Source organism: Corvus kubaryi, unplaced genomic scaffold (assembly GCF_017639235.1).
Source record: "Corvus kubaryi isolate FWS band 111438036 unplaced genomic scaffold, C.kubaryi_AGA036_p1.0 37392, whole genome shotgun sequence".
Lineage (NCBI taxonomy): Eukaryota > Metazoa > Chordata > Aves > Passeriformes > Corvidae > Corvus > Corvus kubaryi.
Genome location: NW_024581131.1, coordinates 6,891,240 through 6,917,421, shown reverse-complemented (window position 1 = coordinate 6,917,421; position 26,182 = coordinate 6,891,240). Strand labels below are relative to the sequence as shown.

The following is a 26,182-nucleotide window of genomic DNA, read 5'->3' as shown; positions in this document are numbered from 1 at the left end:
TCAGTCCAGTGGTTTTAGCATAGTTAATGAGGGGGGGGGGGGTCTCTTTTGTCCTTCCAAAGGCACAGTTAAGAGTTGTTTTCCTTGTATTTTGTAAAAGACATGTAACTTCTGACCCACGGGCTCTTGTTTTGCAGGTCCCAGTTTGCTGGTTGCAGAGAGGCCACCTTGTCAGCTGGGATCACATCAGGTGCTCTGAGCTCCCATTCCTCCATCAGGTACGTGAGTAGTTGTGATTGATTTATTGTTTTGAAATAACATTCTGAGTGGATAATTGCATTTCACCTGTGGGCCTCAGTGAATGGCTTTTTAGAGAGTAGAAATGACAATCTGCAGAAAGCAGTACAATTAATAAAATGGATCAGACTGGTACCAAGAGATGTTGCTTACTGCTGATGTGGATTCTGTTTCCTTGTTTCCACTGGGGTGTGGTCCCCTGGAAAGACATTGTACTGAACCCCTTGCATGAAGGGACTGAAGTGGGAATTGAATTATTAGCCCAGGATCCTCTGTTTTTTCTTACTGGCAAACTAACTTCATATGATGTGACTGTTGTTTACCTGAATACTGAGCACAACTGTATTCTTTCCTACTCAGATCACATTTTTTTTGATTTATGACAAATGCTGATATGAGAATTCACTGTTAAAGAAAAAACAATTAAAGATAATAAATAAAAACTTACGTACCAAAGTCATGCATGAAATCTGTCAATCTTCAGTCTTTCCCCCTAACTTGCATATTTTTTGCACAGCCTATGTATTTTAAATAGGGGAAAGAAACTGGTCCAGTCCTTTCAATTGTGTTACAAAAACAGTGAAGGTGTAGAAGAACACACTATGGAAAGGAAAGTACAGATAAACAGATTAAAAAAAGAGGTGCTGCACCACCTGGCAGTGCTTCTGTACCTATCTGGTTGATCACCCAGCAACAAATGGCTGAGAGACTGAGATATATTTGGGATAATCTCAGAGAGTGAAGCTCCTGAAGTGGGCAGAAAGGAAGATGATGATGCATTGGTGTTTATGTTCAGTCCCTTCTAAAGCCCTGTAGGGAAAAATATTTCTGAATCTTCTGGAAGACTAAAGCTAGAAATAAAACCCTGTAATAACTTCCAGGTGGATATATCTGAAGTGGTGAAGCTTTTCGATAGAGGCTCAGTCTTCCCCCTTTATTTTATTTAAATACTTCCTATTTTGGCTTCCTTTAAACAGTTATAGGTGACAGAGTGACCAGTCCCAAGCTGAGGAAAGTCAGATTTTGTCAGAAATCTAGAAAGAAAAATAATTTCTGGCTTGCAGTTTAAAAGAAAATACAGGTGATAGCAAACAGAAAGTACTGACTGTTGTCAAGCTACTGAAGACACTCAGAGAAACAATCACCACTGCATGGTGTCCCTTTTCACTGGGAATTGCAGGTGATTATTTAAGTCCATGTAGGTCTGTGGATTTCTGCAGCACATGTAAACTGAGGATTTGACCAAGGTCCATAGTGTGAAGTGGAACTGAAGTCCTCTGATGTTAACTGGTATCAACTTTGGGCTTGGTTAATCTCACACCCTAGAAGGGTGGTGTCTGAAATTTTTACATGGCTTGATTTTCAGTAATCCTTCTCCTCCTGCTCCTAGGTCTCAGACTGCTTTGGTTTTGTAGTGTTTGGGGTTTGTTTGTTTCTTTGTTTTGGTTGTGTAGGATTTTTTCCCTTGGTTTTTTTTTAATGTATTTTCTTTAGTTTTGATGTTCTTTGAATCTATGTCTTTCATGTTAGTTACAAGTGGAATTAAGATCTCTTCTATTTAGTTAACCTTACCCTGTGTCAATCAAATTGAATGAACAAAATCTCAGTGATTTATGCTAGAAAATAATGCTTTTTGTTACTTTTTCGCCCTTCATTTTGTCTGTGAAAACTAAAGTACCTGTTGTTACACAGTCCCCTCAAAAGGGCTATTCTAATAGTCCATGTAGGTTTTGCAATTAAATGGAGCAGGTAGTGTAGTTGTCTGTAGTGTGGCCATAATTTACCCACTAATAGAGTCTTTAATTGAACTAGGGTTTTTTGTTTTATTTACTGAATTACTGTGTCAAAACTTGAACAACTTTGCTTTCAGCTCTCAAACTGAGTTACAGGTTTAGGCCAAGGAGATGCAGCAAACCTAAACCTTCAGCAGTTGGACTGACCCAATTTTTTGCATTGTTAGTGATTTTGTTGGTTTTGTATTATTATGTATTTAACTCAGCAGAGCTTCCAGGCAAGGTTTGAAGAAGAGTGGGAGGCTTCTTTGTTTTCTTTGTTACTGTAAATATTCACACAGGATGACTGTATGATTTGGAGGATAGAGCTCTTAAGGCCATGTTTACTCGCTCATCCTTAACAGCATTATGCACAGCACTGCTGTATAAAGTGTGCAGGAAAAAAACCAATCAAGCAAAATCTGTTTCTCTGCAGAAATTTCTTCTGTTGAGCCTTTAAGGTGGTCTTTACAGACTAAGGACAAGTGCTTTTTTTATGGTGTAGAGCCTTTTGGGCAAGTGTGGTGAATGAGTGCTGGGGGCATCTGTTTGGGCTGACAGTGAATATGTTTGATTATGCGTGTAGTAAGTGTTTGTACTTCATACAAAAGAAGTGTGAGTCTCCCAGGTAGTGTTTCACCATGGAAATCAGGCAGTGTGAATTGTTATCTCAAGTGTGCTGTCACTGGGAGGTGAGATTTAACCAGAATAGTCACTTGTGCTGTACAGACAAGGACATGACCTTCTGGAAAAATGGCACACTATCGTGTTCCTTTCGCTGACACAAAGAGGCGGAAAAGTCTGCCTGTGTCAGAGCAGTGCTTGCACACAGACAAGGAGTCTAGACCAGAAGCTGTCAGGTTGTAGATTCTGAGGGATTTAAAAGGATCTTTCTGCCATAAAAAGGCTTTCTACCTGCATGCCTGATGTTAGGAGTGGAGTTGTTGTGGAGAGGAATAATGCTTCACTTTCCCCACCAGTGTTTGTTTTTCTTTAGCTCTTCCTGCTTCTTGCCTCACTGCTGACAGGGAGGCTGGTTTGCCATACTAAACACCTTAGGGCTGACAGGATGGAGAAAACCTACAGGCTCCTCTGACAGCAGTAATCAATAAGAAGTGAAAAAATCTCACTCTGAGAAGCCCTTTGCCAGCTATAAATGGCAACAGAAGTCCTGAAGGTGAAACGCTGATTTTTAGCCCAAATTGTGAACACAAAGGACCAGGAAGCTGAGACCAGGGAAAAGATTTGCAAACCAAGAGTTTCTCAACCTAGGGGAAAACTGCATTGTGCCAGACAGTCCTCAAAAATGTCCTCCTCAGCCCATGAGCTGGTGCTTTGTTTAGTGCATCCCCCAGGACTTAGAATCGTTGAATTGTTAAGGCTGGAAAAGACCTCTATGATCATTGAGTCGACCATTAACCTGGCACCACCACGTTCACCACTAAACCATGTCACTTGGGGTGCCTCATTCACACATTTTTTGAGACTTCCAGGGGTGGTGATTGCACCACTTCCCTGGGCAGCCTGTTCCAATGTCTGACCACCCTTTAAGTGAAGAAATGTTTCCTAATATCCAGTCTAAACCTGTCCTGGTGCAACTTGAGGCCATTTCCTCTCATCCTGTCACTTGTTACCTACCACTTACCAGCTCTGGGCCCAGCTATCCAGTCAGTTTTTTACCCAGTGAGTAGTACACCCACACAAAGCCATGAGCAGCCAGCTTCTCCAGGATAATGCTCTGGGAAACGCTGTCAAAGGCTTTACTAAAGTCCACGTACACACATGCACCGCCTTTCCATCATCCACTAAGCAGCTCATAGAAGGAGATCAGGTTGGTCAAGCAGCAGATGCCTTTCCCAAACCCATCCTGGCTGGGCCTGATCTCCTGGTTGTCCAGTATGTGCCACATGCTGGCACTCAAGACAATCTGCTCTGTGACCTTCCCTGGCAGCAAGGTCAGGACAGGTCTGTAGTTCCTGGGATCCTCCTTCCAACCCTTCCTGTAGATGGGCATTATAATTGCTGACTTCAGTCAGCTGGGACCTCCCTGGTTCACCAGGACAGCCGACAAATAATTGGAAGTGGCTTGGAAAACTATTCCACCAGCTCCCTCGGTGCCCTTGGGTGGATCCTATCAGGGCCTATACACGTGTATGTCTAGGTTGCTGAACATTTCCTCCTGGATTATGGGGGCTTCATTCTATTCCCCATCTGTCTTCCAGCTCAGAGGGCTGGGTACCCTGAGGATAACTGGTATTATTGAAGACTTGCTGCAAGAGATTTCATTATCATACTGCAAGCTTCTCCTAAGTTTCCGCTTGCCTTAGGAGAGATGGTGAATTTCTCCGACTCTTGTAAGAGTCACTGGAAAAGGAGGAAACTTAATCAAAACTAGGCAGAAGGAAAGGTCGGAATTAGCTTTTTAACCTAACAGGTCTGCTTTATTTTTGAAAATAAGTCATTTCTATGAAGGAAAAACAAGTTTTTTTCTTTCAAATAGGTTTAATTGTCTGCAAGTCACATGGAAAATGGGAATAACAACTTGTAATTATGAATGGGGATAGACAGAAATGCCCAAAGCACCTGGTTAGTCAAAAAATAGAGGCTGAAGAGTGCAGTATTTTTCATGCTGTATTACAGTGATAATGGCAAGTCATTCAGAAAGCACAATAGGAAAAGTTAGGTCTAGCTTATATATTCTTGTTTTGTGATGCTGAGTAATTGTTAATATGGGCTCTTACTGTCATCTTTGTTTTGCAGGAAGCAATGCAAGCAAATGAATATGTCCGTATCCCATATTGCTGTTTTACTCACAGTTTAGCTGCTTATTTGGTTGAGATGGAGTTTTTATTCCCTTTATGTTAGTTGTGCAGCTAGGGAATTTGGTGGTAATAAAAACACAGAGCTCTTGCAGCATGCTTTGTGCTGATAAATCTCAATGTTTCGTGAAGTATGTGATAACTTCACACTGCAGATACGTGTCAGGGAAAGAAGTTTGCCCCCACGGTCACTTGGCTGGCAGGAGAACTGGGATAAGGATCCCTGGCCTTGAGTCTCAGCACAGGGCTCCCTCTGGCTGACCATGCAGCCTCTGCTTCGGTTTTTTCATAGAACTGTTAGTGGTATCATTCCTCCTATGGATGTGGGGAAGGTTTTAGATATTAAGCAGGTATCTTTTTGTCAGCACTCAATTAATTTTAAAGGGGAGATACAAAAATAGCACACCCTTTTGTATTAGATATCATATGTCCTCTGGAATCATCTTTGCCAAATGCTATTAATGGCTACTCGAGAGATTCATTCTATTATCTTGACTAGCTTATTTCTAAAGTAGTTTGACATTTTATTTGTCTGACTTATCTGTTGTTGTAGGGAGATATTGTTTTATTACCCTTTAGAAGGCTGAAATGTTAACCAGGAAATATGGGAGCTCCTTTCATTACTTTTTTACTATGAAATACGAACTCACAGACTGGATTGTCAGCTCTGCAGTAAAAGAGAATTCTGGCCTTGTGCTCAAGAGCTTGGATTTGACTACAAACAGTATCCCAGACCCTCTGTGGTAAGCTGCTTATTCTTCAATCCTACAAAGCAGTTTTAAGCCCTGCACACCTTACCTCTCAAATGGGAAAATTCTGGCACTGACAAGATCCCAGTGTCTGCAATCAGTGTGAACAAACACTGCAGGAAGGGAGTGGGGCTGGAGTAAAGTTGGGGTTCCTGCTCCCAGAGCAGACCCAGCTGTGAACAGTAGGACAGATGTAGTTTCAAATATTCACTGGTGTTGCTGCTGGATGTATACTGTCCGTAATGTGAACTATAATGGTAATTAGTATGTTAATAAAAACCCCTTTTACCTGGAGGAATTAGAACCATTTCATATGGTCATCTTTTTAATTGAACTTGTTTCTTCCTCACCTAGTCCAGACATGCTTGACATCAGCTGAAAGCTTGTAAATTTAATGGCTTTGGGTGATTTTGTATGGCCGTTCTGGTGTCGAGTCCTCTCTGCTTCATAATTTCCTGATTCCACCTTCATGTGTGCACACACACTCTCCATTTGGGAATGCAAGACAAATATTTGATTTTATTATGATCTTTGGGAGGCACTGTGAGTAGGAGGGGTTTATTGAGAGGCTAGGAGAAAGCTCGGAGTCTGATAAACAGAGAAAACCAGTGGAGATGGATTTGCAGTTTCCTGTGTGTGACAGCACTATTTTACTTTGCACTACCATTTCGAGTCAGAGAAGATAAAAAGCATCTGATTAATAAAAGCCTAGATGAAGACATGTGCTGCTACACATGTTTTTCGAGTCTGGTAGATCCTGGGCTTGGCACATTAAAAATCTGTCCTTTCATGAAGAAGCTTTCCTCATACTAGAGAAAACTGTAAGGTAAATGAAACAAATAAGTAGAGCAGGGATTTATTATTAAGCAAGTTTTGTGTCAGTGAATGAATATCCACGTTTTAAAAAGGAGTCTAAAACTAAAGCCTGCAAAAATAAATAGCTTTGTCTTAACAATACAACATCTAAGAAAGCTTTTCCTTTTGGGGTAAAAAATAATAGAAAACTTTAGACCTTCTTATAGCAAAGATAATTACACTCTTGCTTATTTTAATTACATTGTTTTAAGTAGGTCACTCACATGCTTAAACCTGTGGAAAATTTAGGAAAGCTTAGCAAACTGGCATAAGGGCAGAATCAGGGGACCTTGATTCCAGTCTTCCTTTACAGTGCCTGTATTGCTCCAGCATTTTAGCATGGACTGCCTGCAGTCAGAGAGAACATCTACTTGTACTTGTTTTTTAATCTAGACTGGTGTTAGCACTTTTTTTCTGGGTCAGCTGATTTCACTACAGACATGTTTGTTGCACTCAAGCTGTCTTGTAGCAGCAGTGATAAAAAGATAAAATCAGGCTTCTGAAAGCAATGGTGACAAGATTGGCTCAGAGTGGGTAAAGTGACTAAATACAGGAACAACTTCATGTGGTCAGAGATAATACTGAATATTTGCTTTCGGATTTAGGGTGTGTTTAATGGCTACAGAAGAATGAGGCAAAAGTTACCAACTCAGTTCCTGATTTTTTAGATGTGTGGCTCTGTTTTCCAGGTGCTTAGGATGCTGCATGTCCCTTTGGTACTGAAAAAGTTTGACCTTTGGTGTCATCTCGAGAGCAGCAGAGCTCCGAGCACATTTGTAACCGCTCTTGCCCTCTTCAGCTGCGTAAGTGGTGCATCAGAGCTCCTCTGAAAATTTGAGTAAAGGGCTCTTTGGAAAATATTTGGCTGCAAAGATACAATGTGGAGAGTACTAAAAGGAGCACTTGGGTCCGAGCTGGCTTTGCTCTATGTATTTGTGCAGATACAAGCTGATCTTTAAACTCCTTGGAGACCCTCAAGGAAAAAGGTCATAAAGGTGATGCTAGTGGGTATAATACATTTGGAAAATGCTTGTATTTCTGACATGAGGGGTTTTCAAGCATTGCATGTGTTACCAGGTGGGATTGCAGTACACAGAACATCTGTTTCAGAAAAAATTCTCTTACCTCTGCTTTTTACACATCTTATGTGTCTTCTGTGGTGAATTGTGCCACAGTGTCAGTGTTACCACTGTTGGTTTTTTTCTGCTGAATTCCACACAAATGGATGTGTAGCAAAGGGGCCGAGAGAGAATGCTTAGAATCAGCGTTTGTTTGCCATCTGGAGCTCTGCCAGTGTAACCTGAGGACATTGGGATGGTGGGGAGCCTTTCCTGGAGTTCAGGAAAAGGGAAGGAAAAAAAGCCCTGTGCTCTGAACAGAGAAGTTTGCACAAAGCACACTCTGTGGTGGAAACAAGTCAGGTGGAAAAACAAGTCATGCAAGATGATTAGCAGTGTAACTAATTCTTCCTTTCTTCACTAAGAAGCCCATCTTCTTTCAAAGAAAATGGCAGTTATTGGCAGTTTGAATTTCTCAGTGGTGTTCAAAGTAATAGGGCTTTGTAAGCATGAGATGTGATGTTTTCCTTCTGTTACAATAGCAGATGAGCTCTTCTCCCCCTCAGTTTGACCAGGACTTCACCAGGCACAGAGAAGAGGGAACAAGGTAGTAAGGAGGCAGAACCTCTCTTTTTTATTTTTTGGCTGCTGGGTGTAGTCTCACAATGAGGGATAGGAGCCACACGAAAGTCGTGATCCACTGTCTTTTCAATTCAAAGACTCTCATCTATATAAAGAGGTTTGAAACAAACTTCAAACCTGTCTCCTTCAGTCGAGCTCATAGTATTGTTGGCTGGTCAACTTGGAAAAAAGAGAGATTAAAATAATATTATCCTGGAGCACACCTGTCTTCTGCTTGCTTGGTGTTGAGTAGCACTGTGTCACAGCTTTGTGCATTAGCTCCTTGCCTGGTGTAATGAGAGATCTCCCCCTGGTTTCAACCCACAAATTTTTATGGCTGATTGCTAGAGGTGGAAATGCTGTACTCTATAGCCCTGCCTATCCCTATCCCTGTTTCTCCTCAATGCAGTGGGTACTTTTCCTTTCCTGGTTTCTTTTGTAAGATCACAGGCTGTAGTGGAAGCGACCTAAGTAGCCAGTAAAGACTTGAAATGAAGTTGAAACAAAATGAACAAAGCTGTAGGGAAAGTGAATTTGATTGTCAAGTTTTCACTGTGTGATCAGCCAGATCCTAAGATCTGTCTATTCCTGGACTTTTCCTAAAATAAGCTTCTTTAAATTAATTATATAGATATAATCCCCTATGAGGACATTTGTTCTGAGGCAAGAGTATCTATATAGAAATTGAACTCTTGAAACCACTTGAAAGTGTTCTAAAATAACTACTTTGATTAATTGCTAAGCATATTAGGACCTACAGTGATTACAGCTGGTATTGCTTCTGTACCTCACTGCTTGCTTAAAGTAGCTCAGAGGCTGTGCCCAGTAACGAGTCAGATTCAGAATTGTGGCCTTTTATTTCATTTCATTTCATTTTATTTTATTTAAACTAGCAGAAGCAAACAGTCTTCTCGATGCTCCATCTAAAAATGCGTTACCACAGATTGAAACCCTGCACTGTGTATCTGTGTGCTGACTCCACAAACCTCCCACCCTTTGCCACCATCTCTTTCATAACTGTAGATTTTAAATGTGGAAACATCTCTTAAGTCAGACAAGGATATTTGGCTCAGAAAATGAGAGGAGAAGGTCAGTGCATCCCCTGAAGTGATACATGAGGGGATGAGATGTGTCTAATGGCAAAGTGTCTAATGGAAAAGAGTGGAAAAAGGCAAGGGAAGAGTACTGAAGGAGAGAAAATTAGAAGTAAAGGGAGTGGAAACAGGGAGAGGCTATAAGGTTCTGATGAAATGAAAATGAGTAGTTGTTAATATACAGGAATTGCTCTCTGACTTTGGATGGGTTGGGCTCCCTGCTTGCCTGGCTTTCCTGCCATGCTGTCCCTGTTCACTTCAGCAGAGAACTTGGCCTTCATCACTCAGAGGCTGCCATCTGTCATAGTCACCCACTGGCCTGTGAATTATTTGTGCTCGTCTAAAGGCACGAACTGCTGAATGCGTGAGCTCTGCTGTCACTCCAGGATTGATGCTGCAGCTCAGCTGGAGGCCAAATGGTAGAGTCTCAGCCCCCCAAAAAGCCCCAGAGCGGCTCCCTCCAAGGTTCCCAAACAAGGAGTGCAGGCCTCAACTGTGCTGCAACCAAGGCTGAGGGCAGAGTAGCAATATTTAAAACTGAAAAAAATAAATGCTGTTCACCTCTGTGGACCTTACAGTTTCATTACTGTTTGGATGAAGCTTCACAGAAATTTGGTGTGATAGCTCAGCTATTTCCAGTATGTTTAAAACCATCTGCAAACATGAGCTCACCCTCACCTTTCATTCATGCTAAGGGGGAAGTGTGATACATATATTAGACTATAGCACTGACCAAAATAACCCCAACACTTTGCACCCTGTGAGCAGCTGATGCATGTGATGGTCTGTTTCAATGTCGCTGCCTCCCTGCAGTCAGTGTTCAGGCACAAATGACAGAAACACAAATACGTTTGCAAAATCTAGAAGTAGTTACAGTTCATGAGCAACAGAGGGTCAGATTCCAAACTGGTGGAAGTTACCGTAGCTTCATTAAGTTTCATTTATTTATGTTTACATTATTTTATCAGCATGATTTCACAGCTCTAGTTTAGAGCATGGCATTAAGAGTAAGTGAATCACCTTAAGTAAGGTGGAAGTGGACTCTGCTGTGAGGAGATCAGAGCTGGGAGGGAGAGTTAGCCCTCTTAAATCAGATGTGCAGTGAGTAAAAATAATTATGGGAACTACAGCCTTAATAGAGTGCTGCAATTTTATACCAGCTCCTGATATGACTGGTAAAATGTAGCTAAAGTTTAACTTACCCACCACCCCCATGCTCTTCATGCTGACTATCATAATTATGAAAGCTGCTCTCATCTGATAATGGTCTTAAGAGTTATCAGTATGAGGACACTGAAGGTAGACTAAGAGTGAATCATCTATTCCATATCATGAAGTTATAAACTAGTAATGCCTGTGGAATGATCACAGAAATTTGGCATTCTGGAAGTCCTTTTCATAGTCCAAGTGCATATTACACTCCTGTTAATTTAATAATTTAAGCTTACCTTTTCTGAAAGTGTGTTGATGCTGTTTGTAATGGTTTTGGAAGATGCAAAGTCTGTTTACAGGCTCAGTCTCATCATGTCTTTCTCTTTTTACAGAGCTGTTTGAAATTTTGTTTGAGGTCAAATCTATGCAATTCCTTCATATCAACTGAATAATGCTTCTAGAGTCTTGAAAATTTTTTTTTTGTTAATTTTGCTAAATAATTTTATTTATTGCTTTATAGTGTAGTAGAAACTTTCTGAAGGACTTAGGAGAGCTTTACAGTATTTTAAAAAATTTTCATAGTGTGCAAGTGGAAGATACTTGGATTGTCCTGGGTTTTGGAGTTTAGGCAGCCGTTTAGTTAGGATTTCTGGACATGTCTGTGGCACAGACTTAGATATTCGTTGCCATTTTGAATTTTTTTCTTTTGACTTGAGCAGGTACTAAATCTAATAAGGGCAGACATGTCACTATAAAATTGAAGCAGAGACAGGAAATAGGCATTTGTCATATGGATGAATTTCAACAAGCTTGATTTCATATTGCTTTTTGAAAAGCAGCCTGATATGATAAATGACAGCAAATGAAATTCTGTTTAACAGTTACTGACCTCTTTTTTTGGTAGTATTCCTGCAGAAGTTGCAATATTCAAACCTAAATATAGAAAAGAGTCTGCAAGCATGTTAGGAAGCTTTCCATAGGTATAAAGAGTGTTCTCCAAAGTGTCTGAGTAACAAGGTCTTGCTAAGTGAGTAATTTTGCTGTTATTTAGTTCTGTTACAAATGTGAAGGGATAGAAAAAGAGAGATTCTCATGACAGATGTTAGCCATGTCCCTTGATGTAGATCTGGCAAGCCCTTGGACTTAAATGGCAATGTCCTCACAGACATTAACATGCACTGGTTGGTCAGTGCTTCTCTGCCCCTTGCCTTGGCAGACAAGTAACTAATAATGTTTATTGTCCGATCACAATGGGAAATCTCTGTAATTTTAGGAGTATTTATTGCTAAGGTGAACATGAAGCAGCATGCCAGCAAAGCCTAAGGAGGGCAGTAGATCTTATTGGGAAAGAGAGAAAAGAATGACCAGATTGTTTATCAGGGAGTCTTTAATTTCAGCTATCCCTGCTAGGAAGTGATAAGCCCTGCATGGGAGAGCTCTCTTAATGCTGTCTGGGCTAGAGAGGATACAGCATGTAGAGGAGGGTGTAGTCTGTCTCCTTTCACCTAGTGCACGTGGACAAGGAAATCAGCAAAGGTAATGTGTAATCCATGGAGAACAGCCCATGGAGCTGCCACCTCCTGCTGAACCACCTTCTTTAAAATCTTTGGGGCACATCATTAGATGCACGTTAGCAGAAATACATTTAGTAGAACAAGGATACAGAAAAACACATTCCTGAGATCAGTCCTTGTGAACAGAGAGACGTCCAAGCATTCTCTCCGCCTCCTTGTTCTGTAGGAAATCTGTGACAGAGCTCATTGTGACAAAACCAGTTTTTTAACCAGTTTGATATCACATCTGGAAAAATGTTAAGATACTTTACAGCCTTACTTGTAGTCAAGCAAACATTGAGCAGAAATTTGTGTGAGAGAGCTTACTCTCTTCATAATGTATTTGTATTTATCATGTGTGTATGTACGTATCTATTCCTATAGATCAGCAGACTGTGGAAACACAGTGTTCATTTCTTAGAATCCTTGATTACGGTGGTCCCTCATACCACTAACGGTTCCTGGATGTGTTATTTCCTTTTTTATTTTTTCACTCTCTTTTGTGCCTCAAGGAAAGAGGAGCAAAGGCCAAGTTTTGCAGCAGCCAGTTTTCCTTTTGAGAACCTCTGTTCCTTGCTGCCTGTCAGATGGTGTTAGAGAATAGTTTCTAAACCAGATTAATTGAGTTCAAACAAAGTTCCCAAGCTTTGCAGAAGCTGTCAATTTGCGTTTTTATTTTTATTTCCTTTTTGACACAATCTAGTGTCAAATAGAGTTCAAAATCCAATATGACAGCATGATGGGAAGGTGTTGTGCCTTCTTTCCAATTTAGAAGAATTGCTTTCCAAGTGAGAAGATCTCCAGCATCTCCTAGTGCTGTGAAGAGTGCAGCAAGTACAAAGATGCTTTGCAGTAAATGTCTCCAGGAAGCCTGGTAAAGCCTGAATTTGAACATGGCTGAGCCAGTTGAGACCCTCCCCAATATGAAATACCTCACAAACTGGGACTGTGGGGAGCAAGTATTCTGCTGTTCTACCTAATTTGCTAGCAAGAAAACCATTTGCTAATTTTTAATGACGTGTTGCATTAGGTTTCCTTGCAAATCTGTGTCTCCTGTCCAGTATTAGTTTCCTCTTGGGAAAGCCCTGAGTATGAAAGGAAGTACAGTTCCAGGTACTATATTCTGGCTGATTAGTTCTTTCCCTTGGACACAGTTGCAGAGCTGCTGTATTCTGTTATAGTATTAATTCCTACCTGTTTCTTGGAATGGGGTTTGGTTCCCTCCCAGGGTGCATCTCCTGTTCATCCCTGTCCACCTACAGTTGTTGGTGTGATGAGCCATTTGGGCATAGTTAGGTTCCCCGAAGGAGTAAATAAAAAGCTTCCTACAGGTTTTGTCAGTCTCTCATGTACCCCTCACAAGCTAACTGCTCACTTAAGATAGTGTTGCTCAGTCTCTAGACAATTTGAAATTCCTTTGGCTTCAGATCTGGGTTTCAGTGAAGCTGTGTATGCAAATTCTTAGCCTTGAACTGTTGTTTAAACTTGTACTTCTCTAACAGAGCACAAAACCAGGTACTTAACTTTATGAATGTGCTTGTAGGCTTGAATGCCTGCAGTGATGTACCAGCATTTGCCCCGTGCGGTATTGCTCAGTGTTCTGGATGGTGCAGAAGCTGCCGTGTAAATCTTAAATCTTTGGCTTGGCAACAGAAATGTCATGCAGTTAACTCATGGACTTAATCTACTCTTCTGATTTCATTTGAGATTTGCTAACACCAGGTCTGCAAGTGGCAATGACAACCCCAGGTGTTTGTAGGCAAGTAGCCAGAGGTGTGTGGTTGAATGCATGGATGCATGTGTGCACACTGAATGCTTACTCAGTTCCACTGCATTATGAGTTGCCAACATCACTGCCAGTGGGCTTCCAGGGTTTTCTTTCATTGCATTGACTCTCAAGGTGCCCTAAGTGAAGGAATGAATGACAACACATCAACTCGGAAGGTGCACATTCTAGAGATTGCTCAGGAGGGAAGCGGTTGACTTGGCAAGTTCAATTTTGAAAGCAATCTTTTTCAGGGTGCTGAAAGATAACAAGGGAGGAATCCTGTCTGGGAAACAAGAGACTCAATTTACCAACTGTCAGACACGTGGCATTGACTTTGAACAAAATGAACACCAGGCTCTCTGAGGCTTGAGGTGTCAAAAGAGCCCAAAAGTCATATACACATATTTAAATGATGCAGACGAGTAGCCTTTGTATGGCAAGGTTGCTTTTATCTCCTAAAGTAAAATAATGGCATCCATAAAGGTGACTTTGCTACAGAGAGGACTTCCTTACAATCTAGATGTTGAAACAAATACCTTGAAGATGTGTAGAGTAATGAATTTTAATTGATTGCATTCCTTTTTCCATGGGAAAACTTATTTCTATATTTTATAGCATGTTTTGGTTCAAATGCTGATCCTTTTTGAAGGGGTTTCCAGTTTAGCTTGAGCAAATAAAAAGTGATGAGAAAGACAGAATGTGTTGAGATAACTATTCTCTCTTTTAGTCTTCATGTAGTGATTTGAGGATTAGAATTAAAAACCCACAAGTTTGGAAAGGTTGATTAAGTTGTTGAGCTAGAACAGGCAGAAATGGTGGTCAGAGTTTACAAACATGATATCAGGTGGGATTTTGTTTTTGTTTTCTTTTTAAAGCCTCTGCTGTCCTGCTGCTGTGTTAGATCTGCATCAGCTTTATAGTTCCCAGCTTGGAAGCTGGGTCTGTGCTGTTTCTTCCGTTAGAGGATTTTGAAGGAACTGCCAGGCAGGTACTTTGCAGAGCCACGAGAGGTGAGAGCTGCAGGGGATAGCACAGTGCAGGTAAGAGCAGCTGCAGAAGGGCCCTTCTCTCTGCCTGCCCACTGTGTCCATCGGACCTGTTGCTCTCGCTTCGGGCCAACGACGCTGCTCCCAGCATGTGCCAGGCCTTGGTGTGAACAGTGTGTTAAGTCAAAACATCAGCTGTAGCTGAGTGAACAGTCACAATCTGCCTCAAAAAGTTCATGTAAGGGTGGTAATTCTGCCTATCACATTCCTTGAAGACCAGATTTCCATGACAAAATGAGAGGTTTACCTACAAAACCCCAGATTTGCCCCTACGTGGGTACACCAAGGACAATGAGATGTGTTTCCTGGGGATATCCCCACATGTAAGAAAGGAATGGAACCTGAAAGGGGCTGTAGCCAGGTGGGGGTCAGCCTCTTCACCCAGGCAGCCAGTGACCAGATGAGAGGGAATGGCCTCAAGCTATGCCAGGGTTCAGGTGGGACAGCAGGAAGAATTTCTTCACTGACAGGGTGGTCAGGCATTGGCCAGGGAAGTGATGAAGTCACCATTCCTGGAAGTGTTCAAGGAATGACTGGAGGCAGCAGTGCTGTGGTTTTGTTGACATAGAATCATAGAATATTTGACATAGAATCATAGAATGTTGTGGGGCTGGAATGGACCTTGAAGATCATCTGGTCCCAACCCCCTGCCATGAACAGGAACGCCTCCCAGTAGACCAAGTTGCTCCAAGGCCTTATCCAGCCTGGTTTTGAACACTTCCAGGGCTGGGGCATCCATAAGCTCTCTGGTCAACCTGTTCTAGTGTCTCACCACCCTCATGGTAAAAAATTTCTTCCTAATACCTAACCTAAATTTTCCCTCTTTCAATTTGTATTATTACTCCTTGTCCCATCACCACAGTTCCTGACGAAGAGCCCCTCTCTGGCTGTTAAGAGGTCAAGGGTTGCACTTGATGATCTTGGAGGTATTTTTCAACCTTAATGATTCTATCTTTCATAATTTCAAATTATAATAATGCTTTAACAATTATATTTTACAAGATTAGCTTTTAATTAAAAAGTCAAAACAAAGATGACAAATCCAAGGGGAAAAAAAGTGTTGTTCAGTGGAAATTTAGATTATACTTTGATTTTGATACATTCCTCTGTTTCCAGCAGGAAAAAACCTCCCACTCACTGTGGAGGAAGGTGATTTTCAAGCAAGCTGGAAATTTAAATGCAGCATCACTGTGGGTGCAGGTAACACTGAGAAAGTGAAACAGGACTTAAAATATGGATATAAAAGACCCTTTGTGAAGTAGATCTAGGTAAAAAGTGAGACTCCAATCCTCGATGCTGCCACTTAGATCTTCCTTTTGATAAGGATTGCACCCTAGCAAATTCAGTGTCGAGATCAGATTATGATCTATGGGCTTTTATTTGCTTTACTATTTAGAATGTTGTGCATTTTCTTGGGCATGGCAGGTCATTCCAATTTTGATGTGGATATAGGAGGTACAAAGTGGTTTTGTTGTTAACAGTACAGGCTAACAGTACAGAATGAGAGAACAAGGGAAAGAGATATTAATTTATGATACATGGGAATATGCTTGAAAGAGGATTGTAGAAAAGGTGGTTTGAAAAGTGGTTGTGTGTTCTTTTGCTGATTTCCTGTGAGGGCTGGTAGATATTTACAAGATATGGAATAGCCAGTGCAGATCAGTAGTAGATTCACTGCAGCAATTAAAAAAAAATCAAAAAGTTAAAATATTTGGGGTTTCTACACATTTTTCTGAGAATGGGTTTGGGTAGAAAGTTTGTGATAAAAAGCTGTATTGGCTCCTGGTTTTACAGATTCTCATAGTAGCTCATGCTGTGCAGTGTTGAAGAACTGTTCCTGTTGTGTAGGGATAAAATCTGGGAGTGCAGCTGCAGGGAATGAATAAAAATCAGAGTCATCCTCAGTGTTTGATAATCCTGATAGACCTTGGGCTTCCCAGTCCCCTGAGTTGGAGGACCACAAGTGCAGTAATGGTGACTTTCCACTTGCAGACACTGATACTGTAAGGGACCAGTTGTATCAAATAAATGTTCCCAAGGCCATGGGGCCTGATGGGATTCATCCTGGAGTTCTGAAGGAGCTAGTGGATGTTATGGCAGGACCCCTGTCAATCATCCACCAAAAGTCTCTTGGGAGTCTGGGGAGGTCGCTCTAAAACTGGAAGATAGCCAGTGCTATTCCAATCTACAAAAAGGGCAGGAGGGAAAACCCAAGGATTACAGACCTGTTAGTCTACCCTTTTTCTGGAAATATCTGTGGAGAAGATTACACTGGGTACTGTTGAAAGACACTTAAAAAATAATGCAGTCATCAGGTACAGTGAACATGGCTTCACAAAGGGAAAGTCCTGCTTAACTAATTCGATCTATTTGTATGGTAAGGTTCCCTGCCTAGTGGATGATGGGAAGGCAGGGGATGTGTAATTTTTCTAGGTTTTAGGAAGACATTTGATACTGATGCCCTCACAGGATCCTTCTTGACAAGCTGACCAACTGTGGGATGACCAACTGGCTGAAGGACAGGGCTCAAAGGGTGTAGTGAATGGGGCTTCATCTGCCTGGCAACCATTCACCAGCAGAGCTCCTCAGGGTTCAGCTCTAGGCTTGTTCAGTACATTTATCACTGATCTGAATGCAGGATTCTACTGTACCATTAGCAAATTCTCTGACAGTACCACACTGGGAAGTGCTGTTAGCTCCCTGGAGGGACAGGAGGCCTTTCAGAGGGATATAGATAGATTGGAGCATTGGGCTATGATTAATAGGATGAAATTTGGCAAGTTGAAATGTAGCTGGATCCTGCACCTGGGATCAAGGAATGCTGGGAACAAATATAAATTGGTAGAAGAGTGGCTGGAGAGCAGCAGGGATCTGGGGGTGCTGGTTGGCAGCAGCTCAGCAGAAGTCACCATTGTGCCTTGCAGCCCAGAGGTCAAATTCTATCCTGGGTACATTAAACACAGTAGAACCAGCCCATCAAAAAGGGTGATCGTCCCTCTGTATTCAGTGTTGGTGCTGCCTCACCTTGAGTACAGCATGCAGTTCTGGGCCCCACAGTTTAAGAAGGATCCTTGAATGGATCCAGAAGATAAAAAACCTGGTAGAAGGGCTGGAAGAAATGTCCTATGAAGGGCAGCTGAGGACTTTTTTTTTTTTCTAGTTTGGAGAAAAGGAGGCTGAGGGGTGACCTCATTGCTCTCTGCAGCTTCCTCAGAAGGGGAAGTGGAGAGGGAGGTGCTGATCCCTTCTTCCTGGTATCCAGTGATAGGATGCATGGGAATAGTTCAAAGCTACACCAGAGGAGGTTTAGACTGGACACTGGGGAGCATTTATTTACTGAGAGGATGGTCAAACACTGGAACAGGCTTCTAGAGAGGTGGTCAATGTCCCACAACTGCCAGTGTGTAAGAGGTGTTTGGACAATGCCTTTAGCAACATGCTTTGACTTGGTCAGCCCTGAACTGGTTAGGCAGTTGGATCAGATGGTTGTTGTAGGTCCTTTCCAACTCAAATAGTCTGTTCTGTACCCTCCAGATGGTGTATCTCTGCTCTTACAGTCAGTATCAAGAACAGGTAAGTCTGAGAGGTGCTTGTTTCTCAGTGCTAACAAGAACACCAGGAATAGTGTGGGAAAGCATAGGCTGGGCATCAGAAGTTAGATGACAGGACACTTAACCCTGCTTGGTTTTTGAAACTATTAAGATGGTCAAAAATGGGGAGATACATGTGGCTCAGGATTGGATTTTTGCTTGTGGACCACATAATCTTTTTTTTATTAAATGGATGTGGTTAGTGTGTGACAGCTGTGGCATTGTTTTGTGAAATATAGCCTTTGGGCTTCTTTCTGAAGGGATTAAAAAAAAATCCTTCTTGATTTATGGAGAAAAAAGTCTTAAGCTGTAGGTGACATTAGCAATGAAAATGTCAGGCTCTGTGTGTGTAATACATAACTGTGCTGTGTTTTCACTTTATTTAATGTTATGGGACAATAACCAGGACTTTGGCTCTTCTGGTTACTCATTTTGAATGCAGCTTTTCTCAAGAAAGAGACAGTTTCAAATTCCTGGGGAGCAAAGTGCAGCTATTTGAACTGCTGCAAACTTTGGCCTTCCTCCACAGAAGTCAGCAGGATTTGGTCATCTCCTATGGGAGAATGATAAGACCTTAAGAATATGTAAAAAAAGGAAATTTTCAGTGGAAACTGACATTATTTGTATCAGCTTAGTTCCCGAGATATCTGCTGGAAAGCTCTTCTCTCTTCTTGATTGCAAGGGATGTCTTTAATTTTCATCCAAAATCTATTTATGTCCTGCACAAATATTTTGTCCTTCTGCTTTTACTCTTGGAAAAAAAAAATATCACAAGATTGAAAGCTTTCAACATGGGGGCAACTGCAAGAATATTTTACTGAGGAAGGATAACTGTGGCACTCCTAAGGAACTTGCAGAGCATGTCTTCACTCTTCAGCCCCTTCTTACATTGTGGTTGAGGGAAATACTGCTGAATACCTTTATTCTTTTTTACCCATTGTCCTGCTTTTTAGCTGTAATAGAGTTACTTCTCTTCATGGTATCTGTTACAGTGCTGTGTTTTGGATTTAGTATGAGAAGAATGGTGATAACACTGATATTTTAGTTGTTGCTATGTAGTGCTTACTCTAAATTAAGGACTTTCCAGTTTCCCACGCTCTGCCAGCAAGGAGGTGCACAAGAAGCTGGGAGGGAGCATGGCTGGGACAGCTGATCCAAACTGGCCAGAGGGATGTTCCATACTACAGAATGTCAGGCTCAGGATATAAACTGGGGGCAGTTGGCCTGGAGCCACTGATCACTGCTGAGGGACAGGCTGGGCATTGGTCAGTGGTGGGATGATGTGCTGTGCGTCACTTGCTTTTTGTGGGGCTTTTTATTCCTCTCTTTCTCCTTTCCACTGCAATTATTATTATTATTGTTATTATTGGAATTAGTATGATTATAATATTTTACTTCGTTTCAATGATTGAAATGTTCTTCTCTCAACCCAAGAGTTCTAATTTTTTTTTCTGCTTCTCCTCCCAGTTCCATCAGGGTAGTGGGGGGGTGGGAGTGACAGGCAGCTGTGTGGTACATGGTTGCCAGCTGGGGTTAAACCATGGCACCTGTACATTGACAAATGATGAACAAACCAAAATTTGTTTTGCATAGGAAGAAGTCTCCCTGTTCTTCAGCAAGGACTGGGGTGGCTTGTGTAAATCAGGTCATTACAAGAACTTGCGTTAGGCTAATAGAAGATCATGGAATTGGCTTAACACTTCAGCAGTTTTATTACTGGAAGTGCAGAGCTGAATGCTGAACAGAGGGATGAGATCATCCTGGTCTTGCGTTCTGCCTCAGCATCCACTCAGAGATGGCAGAGCATTGTCAAGAACGGGGGAAACGGCAAATGGATGTGCCAGAATATCATCATAGCCAAGAGACAGTGCTATGTAGGAACAGGCAAATTACAAAAATACCACCAGTAAGTAATAGTGGAGTGATTTTTTGGAGTCACTTCTGACTCTCACCTGGTGATTTAATGGAGGTTAAACCCATTAATGGATGGCAAGTCACATCCAGCTGACTACTAACATTGCTGCTTTAATTTCTGGCATTCCCTGGTGTCTTACATGATTCTATAACTGCAGTAGGATGTCTGATCCAGCTGTTCAGTATTTTTGTATAAGGTAGTGTGCACAGTGTTATCATTAAATCTGATTTATGCAGTTTTAAAAAAATTTTGGTATTAAACCACTGAAACACAGGTTCAGTTCTGCTTGTTTGTTAAACCCTGTTATGATACAGGGGCTGAGTTCTAATGAGCAACGTGGCTGAGATAATTTGCAGGCACTTTGTACAGGAGTAACATACTGGTTGGAAATAAAATTTCAGTCTCAGGCTGCCATGGGTCAGTCATTGTAAAGACAGTTTAAAAATAATGAAAACATTCTCACTGGATGAGAGTTTCAAATGAGGTATATGAATTATAAATGTTAATGATGGGTTTCCAAAGTCACGTATGATCAGATTTATGGAGATACTGTAGTATGTAAAGGTGCAGGTAGATGTTTTATGGAAATAACAAACTTAAATGTCATTCATGGCCTCAAAAATGAGATTTTTTTATTTTTAGCTATTTTGTCACTTTGCCTGAATCTTTTTAATGAGACCCAGTTTGCTAAGGGAAAAGGAAGTAGCACTTTTGAAAGTTGAACTCTGCAAACTGTTTGAAACTGTTCTTGAAGAATAGAGAGATCTATTACTGCTGTACTTGTTTCTGAAAATTGTACATTTAAGGCACTTCTGTAAAAGGCAAAGGGAAGGTTGTATCCGGTTAGAATTGTAGTAGCAAGTTTAAGACCAATGGAAAAACTTGCTTTGAGGTAGTGAAGAGTAGTGATACGATTTGTGAAACTGGGAAATGGATAAGATTTCCATATTCCTTTGCCTAAAACAAATGTTTGGATTTATTATCATTTTATTGATTAAGCTGAAAAGTTGGAGACTTTTCTCTTTTGTAATTTCAATTCAAACTATGCAACGCAGCCTCTGAATAGAAAGTAGAATAATAGAAAAGAGATTTAAAAATAAAATAATTTCCAGATAGCTCTATATAAGCACTAAAAACAGAAATAAAGGAGATTTTATAGTTTCACAGTAGCATCAAGCAATGAAAATCAATCCATATGAACCAGGTTCATAGTATTAAAACAAGCTATCAGCTCATAATGGGAGGTAGAACAGGTGCAACATTCACAGTAAGGAAAGCAGATGGAAAAAATGAGCAGATTAATGGGAATATTTTAAATACATGTGTGCGTGTGTCCATGATATTTTATTACAAGAGAAAATCCAGTATATTAAATCTATATTGCTCACTGAAGTACAATTATATATGTTACACAGTGGGAACGTGTGGTAGATTGACCCCGGCCAGCAACTGAACACCCACTGGCCAGTTGCTCACTGCCTGCTGCCCCTCTCCAGTGGGATGGGGGAGAGAGCTGGGAGAGGAAAAGTGACAAAAGATCAGTTGGAGTGAAGCAAAGCTCTGTGTGCAAGCAGAGAAACCAGGAGCTCCTTCCCATTGGCAGGCAGATGTTTAGCCCCTTCCTGCAGGCAGGCAAAACGTTTCCTTGGGAAGGCAAATGCTGTAACAGCAAACAACCCTCCTTTATCCTCATTTCCCTGAGCTGTTATTGCTGCGCACAACACCATGGGCTGTGGGATATTCCTTTGGTCACTTGGGGTCATCTGTCCCAGCCATGTCCCCCTTGGCTTCTTGCCCAGCGCTCAGGGTGAACATTGCCATTGAAGAGTGGTTTGCCTGGTTTTCCTCCAGTGTAGTTGCTGCTGGAGTTACTGTGCCTAGTGGCAGCTAGAAGGTGCTGCTGGAGGTTTCTGCAGTACCTTGTCATTTTTCACTTGGCCATTTTCCCAGAATTCACCATTTTCTCAGATCAGCTGAATTCCATAAGAAATCTATCAAGATATGTATATCTCTGGTCACAACTTGGAGTTGTGTTGCCTTTTTTACTGCTGGAGAGGCTTGATTTTTGTTGCTAACTTATTTGTACCAGCTAAAGTTTTGAAGTTTTGTTAGAAGTCAGTTCTCAGGGTGTACATTGCTTGTATAGGATGGCATCTTCATCCATTCAGCTATGGCCAAGGCTGTCTGTCTGACTTCAGTTGAACCCAGTTCAATTGCAACTAAGGGCTCTAAATCCTCAGCTTCTTTGTTGCCTTCATTTGGACGTGATGAATTCCGCATGCATTTGAATCGTATGTTTTGGAGCAGCTTAATTTTTGGAGTTAAAAAGTTGCCTTGTCTTTCCGATGGTGATTGCTGCTTAAAACAGAACTGGACACTCAGTGGGCTGGGTACTTTTGTTTCCAATGCACAGGCTGTGATTTTGGTCAAAGTGCATGAATTCAGGCTTTTGAATCAATTTTGCAGATGTGCAGGAGGCAGCTCTGTGAGTTACATGTTGACGTTGCATTTAAATTTGCTAATTTTTCCCAGCCCTAACAGTTGCTTTGGATCTAAGTGTTTGTATTATTTTTTTCTTTGAAATTAGAGACTCAGTTTTACATATATCTCTTTTAACTTGAGTAGACATCTATGCCGAACTTTAGTTTAGTTCTTCCTGAAAATTCTTATTTTAGAATGATAAAAGCATATAATAAACAGCGATTATTTGTAACTGGTACAGAGTATCTCTCAGAATACCAGAAATATGGAGCTCTTGAGAGCTGAGAACTATCTTTATATCATAACCTTACTAATATCTCATCCCTGCCCACTCTTTTAATGGAGGCAATCTGTTTTTAAGGTTTTAAAGATGTGTTTAAAGTTGCTATTTCAGTCTACATTTTCATATTTTCCTTTGCCTGAAGCAGCTGATATCCCCCTGAATCCTGAAAAGGCTATTTGTGTGTGAAGAAGCATTATGGCTCTGCCTGTGTAAACAGAATTTGAGTTACTTCTGAATGCCCAAGCAGTGCCAGAGTTAGGTAAATAAACTAACTGCATTAATTGCTCCTACATCCCTTGAGTGCTTCCACTTTGTAGGTTTTACAGTAATGTTAATGTATTGTAATCCATTATTATTTGCAAAATTAAAATTTTCTTTCTTTGCCTGCATCTGCCACTGTTAATTCAGAAGCTCTAATAAATGCATTAAAAGAGGGAAGTAATAAGCAAAAGAAAGCCCCTCTGGGAATGTATAATTTTGCTCTTTATGCTGTCTTGGAAGAAAATAAGCAGTGTAAACATGCAAAGTTAGCATGGCGCTAAAGTGAGACTACAAAGGAAAGTCGTAAACCCCTTCTGTAGCTGTTGCACTTGCATTTATTTTAGAAATAGGATGAGACTCTTTAAGTGCAGTGATGTGCTGAAAGCAGGTGTCAGACTTGCATCAAAGGATGGACCTGTGTAGAAGCTGTGAGCAGTGTCATGCATCGGAATGGGAAGCTACTCAGTGGGGCACACTGGATATGTCATGTTTATCAGGGAAAATGATAAACCATCGGAAAGCTGAGATTGATAAAAGAAAGGGAAAAATCACAGAAGGATCTGTGTGTGGACACAGCATAATCAGTAAGAATAAAGGTGGCTGACTGGGGAGATGAAGCTTGTCAGAGTGAACTGTTTTGATTTGAAAACAATTGCCTTACTGCCTTTTGGGAGCTGGCTGATACTAAACATGTATTTCTCCCATTAATTTGAAGTGCTAGAGGGCAGTAGGAGATGTCAGAGACAGATGTTTTGTTTAGCCATTGTGCAACTTCAAAGGTGAGCATGGGATAGCCCATGACAAGCTGAGCAACTGGGATAAGTCAGATTCACAGAGATCCAGGCAGACTGAAGGAGGAAATTAGGATTGGAGCAAGATGGTGGAAAAGAGGGAAAGAAAGTGGACAGGGAATGAATTGGGTTTTGGGAAGCTCTTAAATTGAAAAGGTTTTTTACAAGGCTGGACTCAGACAGAAATAGGAAAAGCTGAGCTGCCTGGAGGAAAAGAAACATTTGGAAGCAGCATGGCCACCCAGGAGAAGCCAGGAAGATAGCTCCATATAGGGAATGTACAGGGAGGTGTGTGGCAGAATAGGAAATGTGCTTCATTCATTTGGTAACATTGTACTGTATCCTGCAGGGACTTCCACGGAGTTTCAGGGGAGATGCTGGGTTCAGCCCCTCACTGCAGGTGACACACCTGATGGCTGTGACCTCCTCCACAGCCTGTCCTGCAGCAGCCGGGTCTCACAGGGGTTCTGCTGTCCCCTCTGCCCAGGGAGCAGCTGCAGGAGCACTTGCAGGCAGAAGTGCCAAGGCGCACAAGCTCTGTAGGGCAGCTAAATAGCAGCCCTGGGGATAGGAAGTGAGCCTTTCCCAGTGGTAGGATGTGACAAATGTCCTGTTGTTTCAATGAGATAATCTTCTCCCATTAGTGTAATCACTGTAATTAGTCAAGCTGTCCTCCCCAGTGATGTCCCCTGGGATGTGTTTTGAAATTTTCCTCCTGTTAGTGCCTGGAGGGTGCTGGATTTGGGAGTAGAGAAGAGCAGCGCTGTTGTTATCCACCCTAAGCGGAGAAATCTGAGCAAAAGGGGCAGTTTCAGGGTATGACTTTGAACAATCATAATAAAAGGATGTGCTGTGATGGTTTTTGCAAGAGTGTGGGTTAAAGTTAGGAAAGGAATAAGCTCATTGTGCAGAATGGGATGTATGTATTTGTACAGGGGCACGGTAGTTCCTGTTGGGATATTTGTCTCTTGGTTTCTCCCGTAAGCATACATTCTGGTGGAAGACTGTCAGTCTACAGCTGTTATGGTACCTTCATTGCAGAAACAGACATTTTCAGTAATATGGTTTTTATGCAGGCATAAAGCAATTGCATTAAAATAAAGGAGGTTCTTTAATTTCATGAGGCTTAAAAATGTGTATGGTCCACAAGGCCGTACAAATCCCTCTTGATTTTCTAATGTGCAGCAGCATTGGGCTTTGCAGAATAAATGGAGCTAATCATTTCTAGGAGCTGGTCTGATCCATTGCTTGAGAAGCTGTGAGCTCGGGCTTGTTCCCTTGAGTCATTTGTAACTCCTTTCTTCTGTCTTAAAATGTTAATACACAGAGCTGTGGAACTTCACGGCTTTTGTAAAGCTTTGTAAATTGCTGCAGTGAAAGATTGTCCTCCATAAAGTATACAGTGTTATTCCTAGACTCCTGTGGGGTAGAGTACCCTCCTTTTGTGTGTAGTGGACTGAAGGGCTGGATAGCAATTGCTTAAGCCTTGAATATTTGCAATGAATTGTGGAAGAAGAATGGAAGAATAGATAACTTTCCATTAATGGAGGTAAGAAACAGAAATGCATATAAGTGAACATAAATGTGTATTTTCCAGGCTTTCAGGGAATATAAAAATTGCTATTAAAGTAGAACAAAACAGCTTTAACATTAAGTAGAGCTTCTGTGTAGGAATTGGATAAATACTAGACTGTAAGTAACTGCAAAGCCCCCCAGAAAAACAGGGCTATAGAAATACACACATGCCTTTCCACTTGTCCCACATTCATTAAAAAGCATCAAATGCTGTGAATCTGCTATCAGCAACATCTGTTTCCTGAGTTCTGTTTAGGAGATGCTGATCTACATTTAGTTATATTATTGTCTCTCATCCAGAATCATCCCATTTTGGCTCCTTTGAAGAACGTACCAGCAATGCTTTTGGTTCCAGAGAGGTACCTCATCATTCTGTAACTTCTCTGCCCCTCCCACTGCTTTGTACATAACAGTGCAAAGTGTTTCTTCCAAGTTCAACAACTACACTGGTTTATGTGCAGACTGAAAATTTTAGTAGGCAGAGGAAGTGCTTTTAAACAGGAGCTCTGATTTTTAAAAGCAGCTGCAAAAATGTCTCCCAGTGATTTCTGTGATTTCTTAG

General features: G+C 41.4%; 1 protein-coding gene across 4 annotated transcripts in view; it reads left to right on the top strand.

Moving 5' to 3' along the window:
- TSPAN4 (tetraspanin 4) overlaps positions 1-26,182 on the top strand; it is a 431,876-nt gene that overhangs the window by 157,078 nt on the left and 248,616 nt on the right. For all 4 annotated transcript variants that reach the window (XM_042038860.1, XM_042038859.1, XM_042038856.1 and 1 more), the window contains one exon: positions 138-218. The gene's annotated coding sequence lies outside the window, so the exon portion shown is untranslated. Of the gene's footprint in view, positions 1-137; positions 219-26,182 lie in introns of those variants that run through there.